This window comes from Pyxicephalus adspersus, chromosome 10 (assembly GCF_032062135.1).
Source record: "Pyxicephalus adspersus chromosome 10, UCB_Pads_2.0, whole genome shotgun sequence".
NCBI lineage: Eukaryota > Metazoa > Chordata > Amphibia > Anura > Pyxicephalidae > Pyxicephalus > Pyxicephalus adspersus.
The window spans coordinates 37,263,296-37,283,486 of NC_092867.1; the positions used below are offsets into that span (position 1 = coordinate 37,263,296).

The 20,191-nt window shown below is 35.8% G+C and overlaps 1 long non-coding RNA gene across 1 annotated transcript in view; it reads left to right on the forward strand.

The window, feature by feature from the left end:
- The window catches only part of LOC140339630 (uncharacterized), a 53,940-nt gene that overhangs the window by 1,460 nt on the left and 32,289 nt on the right, over positions 1 to 20,191 (forward strand). The window lies entirely within an intron of this gene.

Here is a 20,191-nt window from a genome sequence, read left to right on the forward strand (position 1 = left end):
TTGGCTCAGGGGCCACAATGAGTTTTAAAATTTGACAGATGGGCCAGGCCAGTATCAGATGAATAGAGAGTGTTTGTATGAACTTATAAAAACTCTGTGTAAAAGCTGTTAATTAAAAGTAAAAGAAAACATACATTCAAATTACATTCCATTTCAATGGGAACAGTGTTGTTGGCCACCCTTTTTTTTTTTTTTAATTTCAAATTTTTATTGGAATTTTTCAGAACATACATATAACAGACAATGATAAAAAAAACTATCATTATACATGGAAAAAGAGTTGGTCACCCTTTTTAGCCAGTAGACAATTTTGTACCAATATTTGACGGGCCGGATTAAAAAACTCAATGGGCTGTATTTGGTCCTCGGGCCGTAGTTTGCCCATGCCTGATCTAGATGGTGGCTTTTTCTGAAGCTTCTAGTACATTAGAAAGGCTTGCAGGAAGTCTCTGACACTACCAGTGGTGAGCTACATAGCTCAAGGCAATCAAAATGCAAAGCTAAGCAAAATTCCATTGTTTTCAAAGATGCCTCATGTTTGTGAGCACTAAAAATAACACCAGTTGCGTTTTTGTCGCAATGTATCACAAAGGATACTTTGTGAAGATACTTGAACACTCTATGGTTAGAGTAAGAACACAAAAAGAGAATACAAAAAACAACTTCAATATATACAAACACATTACATTGCACTCACAATGTTTTTAAAATTCGTCAACATTATAACTAACAGTAACTGCTTAAGAAATTTCTTCTAAGTAAACCTAATGTCATAATGGCCTTACATTTCTGTATCTGAATGGATGTCATAGTGTGGGATGTACAGTATCTTGAAATGAAGAGGCTGTGGTTTTATTGCATTCATTCTGCATGATTGTCAACTCAATGGCCCTGATTTATTAAAGCTCTCGATCACTGGAGAGGATACACCAGTGAAGCTGGGTGGGTGATCCAGCAATAATGGAATGGATCTAGTCCAGGATTCAAAACATTTGCTAGCAAATAGAAAATGACTTTGAAGAAATCCATTCCAGGTTTGCTGGATTACCCAGCTTTATTGGTGAAAGTGTATGCTCTCCAGCCTTGGAGAGCTTTAATAAATCAGGCCCAATAAGAGAAGAATGAAACATAAAAATAACAAGATTTTAATTATTGTTCCAAATTGTTCAAGTCTGTGGTCAAGTTCATTGGGATAAATACACACCAACGCTTTAAATGGAGAGTGAGTAACATCTGAAGTGTGAGTAAGGGAAGAGAAAAGGAAAGAGAACCACAAGACTGATTATGCAACAAGTCTGTAAAGTACAATGTCAGGAAAATTATGCCTTAGGGCTTATTCTTACATAGGTAAGAAAAAAGAAAAGGGCTTATCAAAGCTTGTCAGTGATTATATAGCTTTAACAAGCTTTAGGATACAGTTATTGTGCATCTTCAGCAAAGCTTTCCAGGTGCATTCCGGCATATATCTAATATTAAATAGCCCTGCCAATTATCACTGAATAAACGTTTCAAAAACTTTTTATTCAGTGTTCTTATTGAATTGCATTATCAGCACTGATGCTCCCAGGAGCCCAAACACGTTGCAAGAAACTTTTTTATCTACGCAAAGCAATTCTGACACTCTTGTAAGCTCTTATAATACATAGACAGGTACAATGTATATAATGAAGGCTTTAATTATAAATACCTAGGGGAATACATTCACAGACTCAGTAAAAGCTTCAAAAAATCCTGAGATCTGATGTCTGTGTGTTCGAGTCCTTACAAATTCCATTTACCAGCCTGTGATCTCCTAAATAACAGACTTATCTTAAGGCAACACGTAATTAACATTGTTATGTGTGTTCCATTTTGCTATGTATTTGAACCACCATCAGCCTGTCACATACAAGACACTATAGAGACGACTGCTCTTTTATGTTGTGGTAGGACTACTGTAAAACGCACATATATACTGTCCCTTCAGATGACTTATCGCTCAGCAAAGAGTCTCCTAAATAGAGATGTAACTACTATGTATCTTTCACCTTTGTGCAGTATGTTATGTAAAAATGATAGGAATGGTGACCTCTTGTCCACGGTTCTTTTTGAAGTTATTTTTGGGACCAAAACGTACTGCTACTCTAAACAGCAATGTCCATGAGCAGCCTTTTAATAGAGCCATAGCGCCTTCAACTTTATGACGCATTGCAGGGACTGACATAGAAGAGATTCATTATGTAAGTCCAAATGTTTTACCTGTGCTACACAGAAATCATGATGATTCTTCAAATGCCAAATCTCCTGCACTGCAATTTGAAAGTGTATCCAAAACCAAAACTTTTTTTTGAGGCGTTAAGAGGTTTGTATTGCTGTTTCTGTCCCCGTTAGGAAGATTCACCCACTGTATTGGCCCTGGTAGCTATTGTCACTGCAAGACAATTAAAAGACAATCAAACATTTTATATAACAGGAACAGAAAAGAAATCTTTCAAAGAGGACACTTGTTCCAGTGTTTTTGCTGTGTTTATAGAGCTAGAAGTAAAGGAAAATCTGCCCTGATGCCAATAATCCTGGCAGGGGTTTTAAGCAATCCCTACCCCAATAAGAAAAAAATGCTTAAGCTAAAGTTTATTGGACACTGTTACATATATATTGAGTTGTCCTACCTATTTGTACACATGGCAATATTTATCTTCAGAATGTGACAAATACCCACATTTTGGGGTGAAAAGTTTATTACTGATAATGGCTTTTCCTTTAAGATAATGCTGACGCTGGGAGTGTCTGCTGAATTCACATATATGTTATTATGCACATTTGTGTGAATAAAGTTTGCATGTCTAATATTTTTAGTAATTATTAATGTTATTAATGTTTTTAGTAAATATTAGGATTCTTCGGAAGTGTTAACGTGCAGGCACATCCAATTGCCAACTTTGTCTCTTACCAGTTTAGAACTAATCTTGAATGACCCAATTGGTTACAATTACATTCAAAAAAACCTAGATCCCGATCACCACATTTTCCTATGCATTCTCCAAACTCTTTAAACAGGCAAGCATGTTGTCTCTTTTACATCCTGACACAGGATTGTCACAAGCATTAGAGATTTCAGCTGTCTGACATTTTACTGCTCAAGGTGTCTCGAGCTTTGGGATTTTATTTGAACTGGAGACAGAAGTTAACAATGACTCCAACTTAATGCAGTTTGTCTTCTATATATTAAAAAAGTTATGTTATGAAAATTGTTCTTGCCTTACAGACATGGCACTGGAGTCCAGTATTTTAAATTGAATGCAATGCACATTGCAGTGTTGCGAAGTTAACCAAAATCAACCATGGCAAATGGCAGATAATATCAGCCAGCTAAAGTTTTTTACAGCTTCACAATTTTGACTGCAGTCTCTGACAGAGCAGAAGCTTATGTGCCTTTTAGCCTATAGGGTATAGCTCAAATGCAATGTGAAAAAAAATCCTATGTATTTATGTGCATGAATGAACAGTCTTTCAACAACTAGATCATTTATTTAACATAACCCTCTGTTAGGCCAGCCATAAAAATGCATTTAAGGCTGTTTATCTCATAGTGATAAGCAATGGTGTTAGGTTGGGAAAATCTGACCTAGCTGATCGGTTTTTAGCCAAAGAAAGTTTGGCAGGGCAGGGTAGATTTTACCAATACTATATATATACACTATATACTATAAGTATTTGGGACTTTTAAGGTACAATATAAAATTAAAATTAATCCCTTTTCTAAGGCCTAATGAAAACAGTAAAAACACACAGTATATGGATCATGCTATGTCAAAAAAAAATCCTTTGACCAATTGTTTTTACACAGATGTATTTGTTCCTCAACATGTTACGCTAGTATAGCATCTTCAGGAGAAACACCAATGGCAGTAAAATATAGTCACCAAACTCAAAAATTTACATTCCAACAACCCATTGAGACAGGGAAATAACTTCATTGGTAAAGGAGAGTTAGGTAAGTGAAGTCAAACTCCAACGATCCATCACTAAATAATAGCATGACATAGCAATACATTCATCTTACTCCATTGGAGTCTGCTCAATAATTAGTAGACTTTACTTTATATATTATATATAATTATTTCTTATCCATACTGTAACAATGAAGTCAGATAAACTTTATACACATGGTAATGCACAGTAATGAACATGTGTGCACTGCATTGGCAAAAGTGATGCCTGTCAGTTTTTTGAATGCTGTGATGCATTGCTTAACACAGCATGTGTTAACACAACAAAATAGTATATAGATATGAACTTGTCATAAAATTTATCTCAAGCCAAAAAAAAGTGTTCTTTTTTTTGCTGTGTTTCTTTCCTTTTTGTCTCAAAGCAATTTGAGGAGATCTCTTTAAAAAATAAATGATCTCCTAGCCCAGAGTTTCATAGGTTGCTGGGGGTTCCATGAGGAATGAGCAGTTTGTGTCTCCCAGGTGGGGTTAGGAAATACCAATGATCCCCACACTGATGTACTGGATACGGTAAATATAACAGGGATTCTCTCTTCCCATCCCATTATTACTCCCCTGTAGACACTACAGGAAGAAAAAACTCTGTACAAAGTAAAGGAGATCCTCCAATAGTTCTGCTCATTAGTTTAGTGAATCCCCCCAGCAGGAATGTAGACAGCACTGTGAATCTATGTCATACAAGCTTCATTTTCTTAACAAAAGTCAATTGTACATGAAAATCATCCTAGCTTTACGGTTAACTAGGTGACTTTCCCCCCTCACCTTAAATCCTTTAAGGTAAAATAACTTTTTTTCATTTGGAAGTAATATCCATCTGTGAAAGGTCTTCCTTTCTTTTTGCAAATGTAACCTGTTATGTACGTAGCAATGCAAGTCTCAACCTTGTTGGAATAGAATGTCATTGTGCCACTGTCTTTTGTCTAATGGTCATTGAAATTTGCAATATGAGATGATGATGGGCAACTAACAGCTGCTGTTGCTGACTCGCTATCATGCCAGTCTACTGGCTTTAATAATATCTGAGTTGCTCACCCAGAACAAGAGTACTGACTTGGCTTGCTGCATACTTTATTAGGGTGAATGATTACATTATGAAAATATTAATCCATAGACAGTGTGGCAATTTCAGGGATTTCAGTATTAGGCAGCAATTGCAATCCACTTTTTATTATCATGACAGGTTTCCCTTACCAGCCTCATATTCAAATAGAATCTCTCCCCTTCATTTATTATGAGGCATTAAAAGTACCAATAACTGTATGAAATATTTTGCCAATAAGACCTTTTTGCTTCCTTTATTTTTACAGCTTGTTACTACAAATCTGTTTCCTCAACAATCTCAGCAAATGTTAAGGTGAAGAATGTCTCTGAGCAAGTGTCGGCTGAGAAGTTTTCTTTTCCGGTCTGGCCATGCATCATTGGTGTAGTGTTGCTGACAGGTGTCACTGCAATGTGTTTGGTAGTTGAGTACACTGATGTGACTCACAATTGCTCACTATTTGCTTACAGGCTGAACGCAGATGTAAAAATAGGGTAAAAGTTCCTACAGGGCATGAGCAAATATATTGTCAGCAATTTAAGCATGTTGTACGTTATATTCTTTATTAATCCAATTTGTTTTTTGTAGGGATTCCCTAAGGAAACAATTATCTTATTTATCCAGTAAGCTACCCTATTAGAAAATAGAAAGTGTCAGGTGTTTTTTTTTAATTATTTACTTTGATTTTTTTTAATATATGGTGTTTTCTGAGTGCATAAAACTCTGAAGTTGTTCATACAGTATAAATCACAAACTGACCAATGTTAACTTGTAGGTCTATAGAGATGGAAGTCCTATGGGCTTGCATGACTTTTTATCTTAATATATAAAAATCACATCAAGCCAGATAGAAATGAGTGTTGTCCTTGAATGGGAATGGTGCCACTTCCAGAAATCTTGATAATGAATGAGATACATATGGACCCAGATGACAAAAACATTGAATACCCTTTATCAACCTCACACTTCTAAGAAGTGTGGCATTAAATGCACCATTTCATTCGGGGCTGCAATAAGCTCAAAATGTATCATATTTATCCCATAGCAAGGCACTGAGCTTTTTGCTGAAAATATCTTTCATGTAGTTGTTAAACCCATGGAAAGGAAGTTGATGGGATTTCCATACTCAGGTTCATTTAAAATCAGTGAGCCAAAAAGAAGGGGCTGTGTCCTAAATGGTGATGTGCAGATAGTTATAGTGTGTCAAGAATCCTTTAAACAGTTCCAGAAACAAAAAAGAGAAAGTTCTTATGTCAACACCTTATTCAATAAATATTAACCAACAATTCACCATCCAAGGTTAAGCCTGCTTTCTTAAGTGATCCCCTTATCTCCACCAGTATTCCAAGACCCACCTGGAATAATGAACAAGAAAAAACTTTTAGGCCCTGATACCCAAAAAAGCAGTTATCAAGCATGTACCTCAAAGACTTGCATAGTATCGTTGTTGCCTGATGAACAAGCTTGTGTATGGGATTTTAAATATTTGTTTATGGCAAAAAAGAAGCTCTGAATGGGTGTGCAATGCCCTGGTGATACTTACTATGTGCACATTTTAAACTTGTCTACTAGTGTTTGTGGTTGTCCCATCTTCAAAACCTTGTTATCCCATTTACTATAGAAAAAACTGTCTAGTATATGTGAACACTATGGGTCTGATTTATTAAAGTTCTGCAAGGCTGCAGAGGATAAATGTTTATCAGTGAAGCTGAGTGATCCAGCAAACTTGGAATTAATCTGGCCGAGGATTGAAAACATTAGCTTACAAATAGCAAACTACTTTTAGGAAATCCATTCCAGGTTTGCTGGATCACCCAGGCTCACTGATGAAAGTGTATCCTCTCCAGCCTTGGAGAGCTTTAATAAATCAGAGATATCTCTAGTTGCTAAAACCAGGGCAAGAATCGAATCACCCATGACAAAAGCTACACAACTGACATACTGACTAGTGGTTTTGATACACCAATGAGCACTATAGGATCTATTGATGACACAGGTAATTGGCATAAATATACTATAAAATAATAAAAGTTAGAAATATTTGCGGTATGCAATTTCCTAAATACTGTTTAGTTTCTAGTTACAATAGTCCTACCATTTCAATTACATTTTAATGCTTTAAAATGTGCTATCAAAAACATGTGTTTTTATGCCCTGCCATTGTTATCAATAAATCCTATAATGCATGTTGCTGTATCATATAATGAACAATTCAAGTCAACACATTGTACAGATATTAACAGAGCAATATAAAACAACAACCAGCCCACATACCTGCATCAACATGTGCTAAAATGAGGTGTAAATGAGCCCTAAATCTGACAACAGCTGAGTGCCAAAAGTCTGAACAGCCATTTGTGGTAAAATATCTGAGATAGTTTCTTTAACACACACCTGTTTTAAAAAATGGACAGGACCGTTTTTATTAGATCATTTTCTGTTTTTGCCTATAACTCCCCAAAAAGTTTGCAAAACAGGCAACTTTTTATGTCTAAGCTGGTAACAAAACAATCTTTTCACCAACACACAAAAAAAAAAATCTTTTTCAGTTAAAAGCATGTAGCCAAAAGGCAAAATATCAGTATTAGAACACAATGCTAAAAAACAGCTATGATGACCATCAACAAAAGAAACTTTTATGCTGTCATTGAAAGATGACATGTGTCTGGCGTGTGTTGTTTGTGCACTCCCACATGGTCATAATACATCTGACTTGTCCTTCTTTGTGTGTGGTTAGAATGGGCAGTGATCGTGTGGCTTGGCTTGTGTGTGGCCCCTATGAGATCACCAGGTGGTTTTGTTTGTTTATTTACACTTTATATTATAGCATGCACACATGGGGCCAGTTTTGTCATTGCAGTGATTGATGTACTCGTCTCTATTTTAGTGGATTAGCAGTGACCTTCATATTCAGAATTTACAAGTAAGGAATCTCATAACTGTTTATATATATATATGTATATATGTATATGTATTTACTCTGTATATATATATAAATAAGTATATTTGTATCAGTATTGATACCAGTAAACCTAAAGTACATTCAAAACTGATCTATAGACAATACAAAAAGCAACTAACAGTAGGGCACCATCATAATGTCTTACAAGTCTGGAATTGCTGTTGTGCCCTACAGGGAAAATTATATTAGGATGATGTATGAAAATATTTGGAGCATTGTAATCCCCCTAATGTATTTAAGGGACAGCTAAGTTCAAAACCAATAAAACTAATATCTCTTAAAGATTATGGTGTCAGGAAACCTTACCCAGTTTTCCCTATTCTTGAACCAAAACGTGGCTTTTGGGCTTCTATGATGTGTTGTTCATTTTTCCCAGAAAGATTGATGAGCTTAGCTTCATAAAAAGTGATGACCATGTCTAAAGTGGCAAATGGGGGAGGCAAAAACTTGGTGTCTCCATGAGAAGGATGGCAAGCACTAAGGCTAGGTACTACACATGTGCAATATTTATCGTTTGAAAACAAACAATTACTGATTATTCCCGATTATTTTGAACGATCGTATTGTGCACAATTCTGTGATGCTATACCGATACAATCGTTTAAATATAATCCACCAATAATGTACACACTAGATACGATCGTTTGAACGGTGCAGGAAGTGACATGTACAGGAGAAAGTGTCTCACAGAACAATCCACGATCACTGATTGTATCATCACCCAATCAGATCTGCCAGGATGGTCGTTCGTTTCCAGCGAGGTTCCTCGTTCGTCAGCTTCGTTGACACATGTTGTTCACTTTTTTTGTCAACAATTATCTAACGATCTGTCGCTGATCGTTCGTTACCAACGACAATATTGCACGTGTGTATGCAGCCTAACACACAGAGGAAGTTTTCTAATTGGTTGAATTTTTTTAGTCTTTGCAATGTTAAAATAAATAAAGCCGATAATTAGGTTGAAATGTTTTACCAAGGTTTTATAGTTCTGCAGGAAGAATTAACCTGATTTGTATCACTAAAGCAGAAGATAATGCTCACTTAGCAAAATTGTGTTCAATCCTAATACCCGGTTATATTTAGGGACATTCAAAAAGCATGAGTTTTCCTTGCATGTGGTTAGATGATTGAAGGCTTTACTTTGCTAAAAAAACATTCTTTTTTCCTTTGGTAAATCAAGTTAATTGTATTTTTATCCCTGCTTATTTGAGATTACCAAAACATAATTTAAAAATGGCACTGAACACAAAAAGCTACATTTACAAGCTATTGTGCTGATATGGTTTCTTATGTTATAGAAGTCAGTAGCAGTCATCATTATTACAGTGAGATTTTTGGCATTGTATAAACATGTATAGGCAAGCATTGAAAAGGGGGCAATAAATGACCTGATGCTATTGTTTACCCATTTTAGTGAAACTTTGCAAAAAAATACCCAGTAACTTTCAAGATTATTTAAAATACATGATTTTTGCTTTCACATTATTGGCTGGCTGAAATTTGCCTAACTTGAAAAAATGATCCCTTACAGAGTGATAATTTACATTGCTGAATGAAAAGTCTAAAATCTTTTTTATAAATTAACCCATTCTCTTTTGTAGTCCAGCCAAATTTAAAAGCATCAATAAATAAAATGATAGTAACATCTTGAAATATTATACTATGACTAAGCCGCTCCTTTAGGAATAGTCGAATTTGCAGCTCTGCTTGGGGAACACGTGAGAACTGCTACTGCTTACAATTTAAATATCTCCTCAACGGAAACTGCAAATAATTAAACAGTAACTTCCTGATGACCCTTCCCTGGAGCAATGCCTTTTAGGAACCAGAGAGTTTTGTTTTTAGAAACAAAAGACTAATGTAAATATTTCTTAGCATATTCTTTTGTGAAATAAAATATTTTGATACAAAAATAATCTAAAAAAATATTTTATGTAGCTTTTATCTGCTAAATGCTTCTCCCATTCATGTGGACTGTTGTATTCTCCCCCACCATTGGTACAGCTACAGTATAAATCAAGGTGAAAATGGCAGAAATACCCCTAATAGATAAATGTGTCACATGTGGAGTATTAAAGGTGAAAATGTAAACTTAGAGTTTTATTTTTTTCATTGAGTTTGCTATTAGAAAGTAATTGGCCATGGTAATTTTACAGTTTTGGGATTAAGGATGAGTGATCGATTTGTGAATTTCAGATTGTCAGACAGGAAATCAATAAATTTATACAAATAATAAAATATTCAAATACCTAAAACCAAAACATTTTATTCTTTTAAGTAGCGTAGGGGAGTTAGTTGGGGTGATAGTGTCTTTCTTTTCCATCTGTGTCGCATTAGGGAGATGCCCCTAAACTTCCTGTCCTGTAGACTCAACATAAGGCAAGAGGATATCATTACAATGTGAGGAAAATCCCCATTAAGTTATCACAGAGTAAAATGTACTTACTTAGATATTTCCTTCTTATTCCTCAGACTTTTGGATTTATAATCACTTGCTTTCCCAGCACTGGCAATAGGAGATCATTTAGAGGTGTCACAGACAATCTTTTAAATTGGGCCAATTACCCCCTCATCACTGTATTAAAGTTTTTAAAAAGTTGTCTGTAAAAAGGTAAACTTTAACTTTAAAAGGGATCAGCAGCATTGCTGCAAACTGCACAAAGAACAACAAAATGTCTCTCTTCACTACAGCTTCAGTTTTCAGTGTAACTGGTTGGCAAAAAGTCATATAGCATCAAGGTTTTGGTGACCATTAAAAAAGCATAGAGCAGTTTTTTCATTCTCCAGAATCAATTCTCAAATATTATTTAAAAATCTATCCTAGCAATACCTTTAAATAAAGCGTTATGTTAAGTCTGTTAAGCTAATACTGTCTGAATACAAAAGGATGTGTCAAGAATTCCCTAAATCTTCCCCTAATCCTTCCTGAAACACTAACCCACATACTTACCCTACCTGTATTCCTACTACTAAAGCTATATTCATATGGACCAATCTGTCATATCAGTCAGTACTCAATTACTCCAAAACTGGTTATCATTCAAATGACTGGAAGAGGTAAAAGTCCCTTTTTATGCAAGTGTTTGGGAGCGGTGTAGATTTTCAGAATCTTTATGTAGAATGCCAAGGGGGGTTTGCTACTGAACTTCTTCCAAAGACCTGAATAAGAATAGGGAACTGTTAAAAGTGTTCTGAAGGACAGCAAATGACCCATAATCCTTTACAGCAACCATTCTCTGTTGCATAGCAGTTGAAAATTAACCCAAGAGTGGATAGGCTGAACTTTCACATGAATCCTTCCTTTAAACCTAACACTAACCCTTCTTATTTCCTTGTTATCCTAACACCCTAAAATGACCTACCCACCCTGTAACACTGTGACTGACTCTCATTTTTGCCTACGCACCTCTTTTGCATGAGTAATCTTATGTACTAATTCTTTTTTCTGCCAAAAGATATCAACAGTTCCCATGCCAGAATCAGTTATGTAAGTTTATTCTGTCATCCTAAAGGAAAAATGATGGATGTCAGATAATATATTTTTTATTTATTTTCAGTATGCAAAGGATATGTTATAACATAACAGATTATAGCAGACATTAACCCAAACTACAGTTTTCATCAATCTTTCACTGCTGAAAATTAACCGGCTTCCTTTGTTATTTGCACTTGATGATATATATATTTTAAACAAACCTGAATTTTTAAATCTCTCACGTGTCTCATGTTCATCTGCTTCATGCTTGGTTAAACATTGTGAAAAGAATCTTCAGCAGTAAAGGGGATCCTGCATTTTTCCCCCTGTTTCTGGTCATCTATTATGCTTAGTGCAAGGGATGCATCATGTGGCCCGAGAAGGCTTTTAGAATGTCCGTGAACAGTTGTTGGCATTGCCCGAGAAGTCTTGTCAGGGTGCCATGTTCAGTGAAATGTGGCTGATTTGTGCAGGGCTTGGCAGTCTGCACAGGATGCTGCTGTTGAGACGCTCATGGTGGATCGCTGCCAGTATTAGTAATACATGTATGTCACAGTTCATAGCGTACATCTCTGCCTCATTACTAGGTGAGGAGATACTTGGAAGAAGTGTGGAAGCAGCATTCCTGGAATATGTGCAACAGGAACACCAATTTGTGGTTTTCGTTCTCTTTGCTGTTGATAATATGTGTTTTCTTATTGCATCATATTATATTTTCTATTTAGGCCTCGTTCACACTTTTAGAATGTGCTTTGCTGTGCATACTGCCACAAACAGACGCCTTCATTGCTGTCCATGATAACACTGACTCTAATTACAACAATAAATGAGACAACACACAAAAAAATTGACATAAACGCAATCCCCTCTCCTATAGCTTGATATTTCCCCCACCTAGAGAGTAAGCTCTTCGGGGCAGGGTCCTCTCCTCAACCTGTGTCACTGTCTGTGTCTGTCATTTGCAACCCCTATTTAAGGTACAGCGCTGGGTAATATGTTGGCGCTATGTAAATCCTGTTTAATATAATAATAATGTAGTGCATTGTAGCAACACACCACATTGCATATAATGAAAATGCCAGGCACTGCTTTCTATTTAATCTTTCACACACACTATGTGAGGCACAGTGTACCGAATTTTTCTGCACATCACAGTAGTGGGCTTTAGTATTAAATAAATGAACTGATGCAAAAGAAATGTTTCATACCAAGGATTCAGTGGAATCAGCAGAGCTTTACTCAGATAGACTTCATTCCCATTGCAATGTGTTATACTGTAATGCAGTCAACTGCGTAGCTGTCTGTTGCAATGCTGAAACTAATATTTACACTGAATGGGACAGCACACAGATATTGACAGTGTGACAACACACTGCATCACAACATATGCATCACAACAGCTTTCTTTGCAATTTCTGATGTCCTTGCATATCACACACTATGTAAAGCGCAGCAAATTACACTGCACCACACATAATGGGAACTAGGCCATAAACCAATTGGACAGAATCAAGCTAATAAGAGAAGATCATCATTTTATTTTTTTAAAGGCTATAAAAAAATTACTGTTTTTGGATTCTCCTGTAAACAGGAATGCTCATATATTTAAACTCAGCATATTTTTTGACGAGCATACACAGTCATTCCCATCTTGTGGGAGATGTGTCTGCTGCTCAAGCTAATATTTTTTTTTATCCAGTTTTTTATTAATTACTTCTGAGATTGTATATACGATTGCCATTCATTAACCACAGTTTGCATTACAACTGCCAATGAATATCTATGGGTACATTCCTGCCTAGCACCCTGTGACTGGACATTAAAAGAAGAAGCAGACAGAGCAGCTCTTTTGCTCTTTGTTGTAGAATGCAAGAAGCTGATACCAAATCAAATCCATATGCTTACACTGCTTACTATGTAATTATTGAATAATATATTACTGTATGCAGAGCTCCAATAATTTGTATTTTCATGTGCTTGGAGTTCAGTGGCAATGACAGCCTTTTTCTGGCCTCTTCTTTCCTACTTGCGCTCCAAAGGACTCTTCAGGGGATGTTGATTGTGAATTTTAATGGGGGGAATTGTTAGCCTTTAAAATTGTACAACCAATACTTTTATTTAGCTAAAGGTGAAATGTCTTCTATCTGTATTCATATCACTGGGGATGATTTGCTAAGAGATATACAAGCTTTTCTTTTGCTCTTCCAGCATATTTTTTTATTTAGCTGTAATAAAAAAGTGCTTCTTTTTATCATGTGTATATCGTTTGTAATAGCATCAACATAATGTAATAGTTTGGAAATTATTTTAAACATGGCATATTTCACACAAGCAATCCCTTCACAAATCTTTGTAAATCCATCCCATTGAGTCATAGATAGGAAGACCTTTGGCATTTCGGATGCAATCAGACATAAGTAGAAAACCTTTTTCCTCCTGATCATCGCACACTATGCAAAAAAAAACAGCCATATCAAGTATGTGTCTACCCGTACGTGTTATAATTATATTAACAGATTCTTATTTATAGGCTGATCTGCTTCTGAAATTAGTAAAGAAAAATGCTGATGCACTACTAGCACTGATATTGTGTGTGTGCATGCGTGCAAGATACTGATACTTGTTTCCAGCACTTGATAACAATGTACTTCATCCCTTCATCGTTCATCTTCTGTGGAAAAGTATGTCTGTATAAACGTTTCATCTTAATGTCTTTTGCATCTGCTGCTTAGGAATTCTTTCACACAGGAAGAAAATTGAATCTTTGAAAATGTGAATACATTTAAACAGGAGCTAAACAGATTTAAATAATTTAGGCTAAAGTTATGAAATAATTTCAAGTGTATACAGCAATGCTACCAACTCACCCATCAAGTGATATGTGACGTGACCCCTAAAATCTACCCATTAAAATATTACCTTTCGCTCTAATGTTTGCCGATATCAATCAGATACTGGTATTTGCCTACACTACCAAAAAGGAAATCTTGAACATAAAGCTTACAAGCTTAGGTGAACAACGAGCCTGATTTATCAAAGCTCTTAAAGACTGGGGAGGATAGACTATCATGGGAGAACCTGGTTTATCCAGCAAACCCGAATTGGATTTCTTGAAAATCATTGTTATTAGTTGACAAATGTTTTCAGTCCTAGACCAGAATCATTCCAGGTTTGTTGGATCACCCAGGTTCTTTCATGATAGTTTTTTTTTTCTCCGGTCTTTGATAGGTCAGGCCCAATGTGTGAAATGGTACAGCCAGTTACGCTATAACCCTTCGAAATTGCCATCCAACACATGCTTTCTGAAACCTACTAAACGCATTGTTAGGGTTATAACCAGCATTCCCAGTAGAATCAGTAGCTAATGGTTTATAACTTTATATTTTAACTTCAACTGCTCAAAACATCTTGATGTGGCAGATACATAGCAAGTAATAAAGGGCTAAAATATCTGAAACCTTCTGCAGGTACTTTTAATTGCATCTTATTTATTATTAATCCAGATATTTGCAGTGTGATTTTTGCTGAGCGGAAACACTAGCCAATATTAAACTGAATTCCAGTTTCCATTCAGCAGACATCACCTGTTCCATAAATATGTGTTTTATCCCTTTTCTTACTTCCTATATATCCATTCAAAAGAATTAAAGTCAAAATGAAATAAATACAATGATAAAGATTTTAGGAAACATGTTTTCTTATTTTTACCAGTGTTCTAAAAACACTGAGATGAGTCACTGAAATAATTAACTTAATCCATTGCTGATTGGAAGGGTTTGCTAGCAACAATCACTTTATTATAGTGTTGCAATATGGAACGCATCCCAAGCACTCTCATAGACATATATTGCCCAATTGACACCACATTTAAAAGGCAAACTTTTTCAAAACTAGGCAGAGGAAGATTGTGTGAAAGTGCACTCAGCCAGAGCAAATAGCATATATTGGGCTGGTGGCCCTGAATTAGGATACTTCCCTAGATTTGTCTTAGGGTTGGGTTGACAATTGGGTGTTATATAGTTATCTGCTCTCTCTGTGATTTTCCACCATCAACTTTTGCTCTGAACTGTCATACTAGCAAATGCAGAGAGCTGCCAAATCAACCATGGAACAATGCAAAAGTCTGTAATGTGATGTGCTGATTTGTTAAATTAGGCTGAATATTAGAGATTATTTATGATAATAGCATGGTACTTTATTAAGGCGTGTGCATGTCATTTTCACTGATCAGTTGTCAACTTACTTAGCTCATGCAATTGTCCATTTATAAATAATTTATTATATAAAAGCAGCTTTTCTCAAGTAAGAACCCTTGAAATAATTTTCAGGTGCTAGGGGAACCATTACTAAAACCAATTTTTTTTTTTTTTTTTGGGGGGGGGGGGGGTCATAGGGAAAAAGCCTTTTGGTTTGCAGGCATCATTAAATGGGAAGTAAAGTAGACACAGTTTACAGTATTATTACCCCCTAGCAACTTCTGAATGATTGAGAATGGGTAATATAGGCCTTATATAGCAGTTCAGTATTCTCTCCAGAATTTTTTTTTTAGCTGGGTGACAGGAAGTTTTCGGTGGGTGGAAGCCCTTGTAATGTGACCCCACTTTTCAGTATATTGAGATATATTCAGAAGGGTTGATGTTGATAAATGGGGTATTGCCCTGGGTTCACACTTTTATAGGCCCGCTTGAACACAGAAGATTAAACTTTTAAGCTTATTTGTAAAGGTACTTGCTGGTGCATGTTGTGATTCAATTAAAGCAACAAGTATGATTATATGATACAATGATTATCCTATTATTTCTTGTAATAGTGTGACAATGCTGCAGTAGAGATAAAGGTCATAGGGCCTGATTTATAAAAGCCTTCTAAAGCTGGAGAGGATACACTTTCATCAGTGAAGCTGGGTGATCCAGCAAACTTGGAATAAATCTCGTCCAGGATTCAAAACATTTGCTAACAAATTATTTTTAAGGAATCCATTCCAGGTTTGCTGGATCACCCAGCTTCAGTGATGAAAATGTATATTCTCCAGCCTTGGAGAGCTTTATTAAATCAGGCTCCTAGTGTTGTCAACCCACAACATGAGGGCCTGAAGAAGAACCTTCATAGCAGGATCACAAGTTTATATGTTTTGGATGTCAATTCAAAATTTTAAAAATCTATTTCAAAATTACATGAAAAAATTATTGTTAAACTTAAAAAAGTTTATATGAGATTTTAGTAACTGGGTTGACATCTGATTTTAGTTCAGTGGATGACTTCAGAATAGTATAGATTTGCTTTTTGACCAGAAAAAAAAACTAAAATAGTCAAAGCTTACATAAGTGAGCACACTCACAAATTGTCTGTTTTCTTATGTTTACATATAAAGATGGATGAGTAGTCAGATTGAGGCCTGCCCTGTACTTCTGTCTGGATGTTGTTCAGATAAAAAGGGTGCTAATCTTCTTTTACTGCCTTGGCTTCAGACACATTGGAACAAAATGTCTTATCTACATTTACCTGAATTTAAATTGGTCAACTTTAGATCTTAAATTATACAGGGAGTGCAATGGGAAGGATGTGACTGTGTTTTCTGTACAAATTGCCGAAAAATCATACATACTGTTGGACATCACTTTGGATATCACTACTATTCCTTAGTTATAATTTCAGATAATACAAAGCTATTCGGGACAAATAAAGGACGCATGTGTTACAGTGCTATATTCATACAGAAAGTAGTATTTTTACTTGCGCATATCAACTAAACTGCAGTCTGAGTTACAGAAAAAAACATGTTCCTTACCTAAAGTGATACTGATAAAATTCGTCATGCAACAACAAAAAAAAAGTCTAAAAACAAACAAAACAATACTATATGCTATACCCTAACCTTAATGCTTGCTCCCCACAGACACTCATGTCACTTAGATCTTCCTGTTGCTGTATATCTACTAGATTGTAAGCTCTTCGGGGCAGGGTCCTCTCCTCCTGTATCACTGTCTGTATTAGTCTGTCATTTGCGACCCCTATTTAATGTACAGCGCTGCATAATATGTTGGTGCTACCGGTATATAAATCCTGTTTATTAATAATAATAATAATAGTAATAATAATGTTGCTCGTTCTCACCCTTGTTACTCCACTACCTTCCGTGTGATGTGCTCTTCCCTAACCTGAAGACTGTTTCAGTTGTTTTGTCTCCATTCATCCCGCAACAGATTTTCAAGATCAAGTAAGGCCTGTCCGTGATTTTAAGCTGTGTAGGAAGAAAAATTCACACCTTCAGCCAATTCCTATGTTATGTTTACAAAGCACACAAGCATGCTTCCACGTACATGCTCAATTTAAAAAACATTTAGTGAGTGAACATAGAGCAAGCCTGGCTGTAAGCAATTAATCTGGTATCTGCTGTGGCTCATGAAAGAATGTCCTGATCATTTGAAAGACTATGTTTTTTTCCTTACAACCTAAAACATTATTTATACTTAAAAAGTCTAAAATAAAAATATATATTTATTTTTGGAAAGTATGTTTTACACCTTATATTCTACTATATGCTTACATGAACCAATGCTAGGCCAAGATTTTTTTGTTTTTAAAGCCAACTCTTTTTTAATGATGTGTTTCCTTTAAAACAAGTGTTTATTCCTTGGAGCTGAAGCACTAATTTCATTCTTTTTAAATTCCCACAGTATTCTTTAGCCATTACTATACAAAAGCTGCTTCCTCTATATATACAATTTTGTGCATCTGCATTTTCTTACATTGACAGTTATACAGGAGGTGTTATATAGTTGAATGACTTTATTGCTGTTCTAGTAACTTTGCCCTCCGCCCCTTCTTTGTAATCATTTAAATGCAATGAAGCTTTGATGTTTAAAGACAGCATTAATAATGTATTGTTACCTCTGATTGATGCTCTATTAGAGGCCTGTTGTGTTGGGATGTTATTTGAAGTGGTAAATACATCATTAAAAGTCTGTTCAACACACATATCTTTGGGATTACTATAAAGGTGGGTGGGATGTGAATTCACAACACAAACATGTAAATGTAAAATGACCTTGAAAGCTGAGAGATATTTCAGCAATATAAACAGTTATCATTTCATGTGCAGTATTCTATGGAAACTAATCAGATTGCAGATGCTAGTATGCCTGATATTTTTAAATTATGACTTGGGTGTGAATTCCTAAACGAAATATTTATTAGCTTTATTTTTGCTATCTTCAACAAGTTGCAGTCACCATAAGTTAACCTTAGTATTTTTTAAAATTTACAAGCTGAGTGGTCCACTAAAATGATGCATTTCACATGACGCAAATCTGTTCCTGCTTTGTATGTTATTTAATGTCACAAATCAGTTTAAAGGGAAATAGAGTAATTTTTAATCTTATAAAATTACACTTTTTTTAAAATAAATCAGTTCTATTAAGAGACTTACGTTTATTCATGTGTCATAAGTCTGTAGCTAATTCATACTTTGATTGGGGTTCTCCTTACTGGGAAGCGGTTCAAAAGATGAGTATCCCATTGGTACCATATCCCATCTCATGGGATGAGTATCTCTCTGGTATCCTCCATCATTTCCTTGTCTGTCTTTTCCCTAGGCTATCTCTAGACAGGCTATCATTGGACAGGCAGGGACTCTACTCTGACCAGCAATGGTCATTCAAAGCCAGCAGAATATAAGATGTGTCTAAAGCAGTAGGTGTTAAGTGTAGTTAGGAACTGCAATAAGAAGTCTGTTTATTAGTAGGTACCAAAGCAGTGGTGGCTTGTCAAGGCATAGGTCTACTATATTTAGTGGAAAATTTGTCCATGGCTCCATTGAAATTACAAAAATTTGTTCTACTTTTAGCATCCACGTTGTTGCAGGAATTGATGCCAAGATTCACCTTCAATGGTTCTACTGAACTGTATATTCAGATTAACATCAATTCTGGTTCTGGGTCCTAGGTCCAGAATATATAACATGAGTTTAGGTCAGTTTAAACGATTTTTTCTTTCATTGTACTCCTGGGAGATTTATTATGGGATATTTGGCATTTTGCTAAAAAGTATAGCTGTACTGTTGGAGTAGAAGTTACTGCATAAATAGGGCAGAAGTAGTAATGCAGTTTTAGACAGGAACAATTTTTTCAGGCTACCAAGTTGGTTGGTTTCTGGTTACCTGCTTTCTACCATCTATTAAAGGGCTCCATCTAAGGGAAACAGAAACAAATTTAAACTGAAAACATAGATTGCATGACTACATCAAAATTAAGACGCTAGCCCAAAACTTGTGACTTAATTGTGAAGTATGGCAGCTCCTATGCTATGAAAGAAAGCTCAATTCATGAATATCTATACCCGCTCATAGACGTTGCTGATGTATTTTCTCATCCCAAACATGTCTCATCCAGAAGGTAATTGAGACCTAGCAGGGAAGTAATCTTGAGGTGCATTGGCACATGTGTGTGGAGGGTATAGAAGGGCACTGCACCTGCCCACACTATGCCTGGCTCAGGTTCATGCAGGAAACAGGATCCTGCAGTATGCAGAGGTGCAAAGTCTTTTTAGTTCAATACGTTCATCAGCAGGTGCTCTGACAGGAAAATCTAATCCAGCATATTAAACCCCAGCTGACATTATGGAGAAGTCCGAAGCAGCACATCACAAGGGAGACCTAAACAGGAACAGTTGTATGAAGCACAAATCTGATAAAAATCAACACGTGCATGCATCACTGTACATTGATG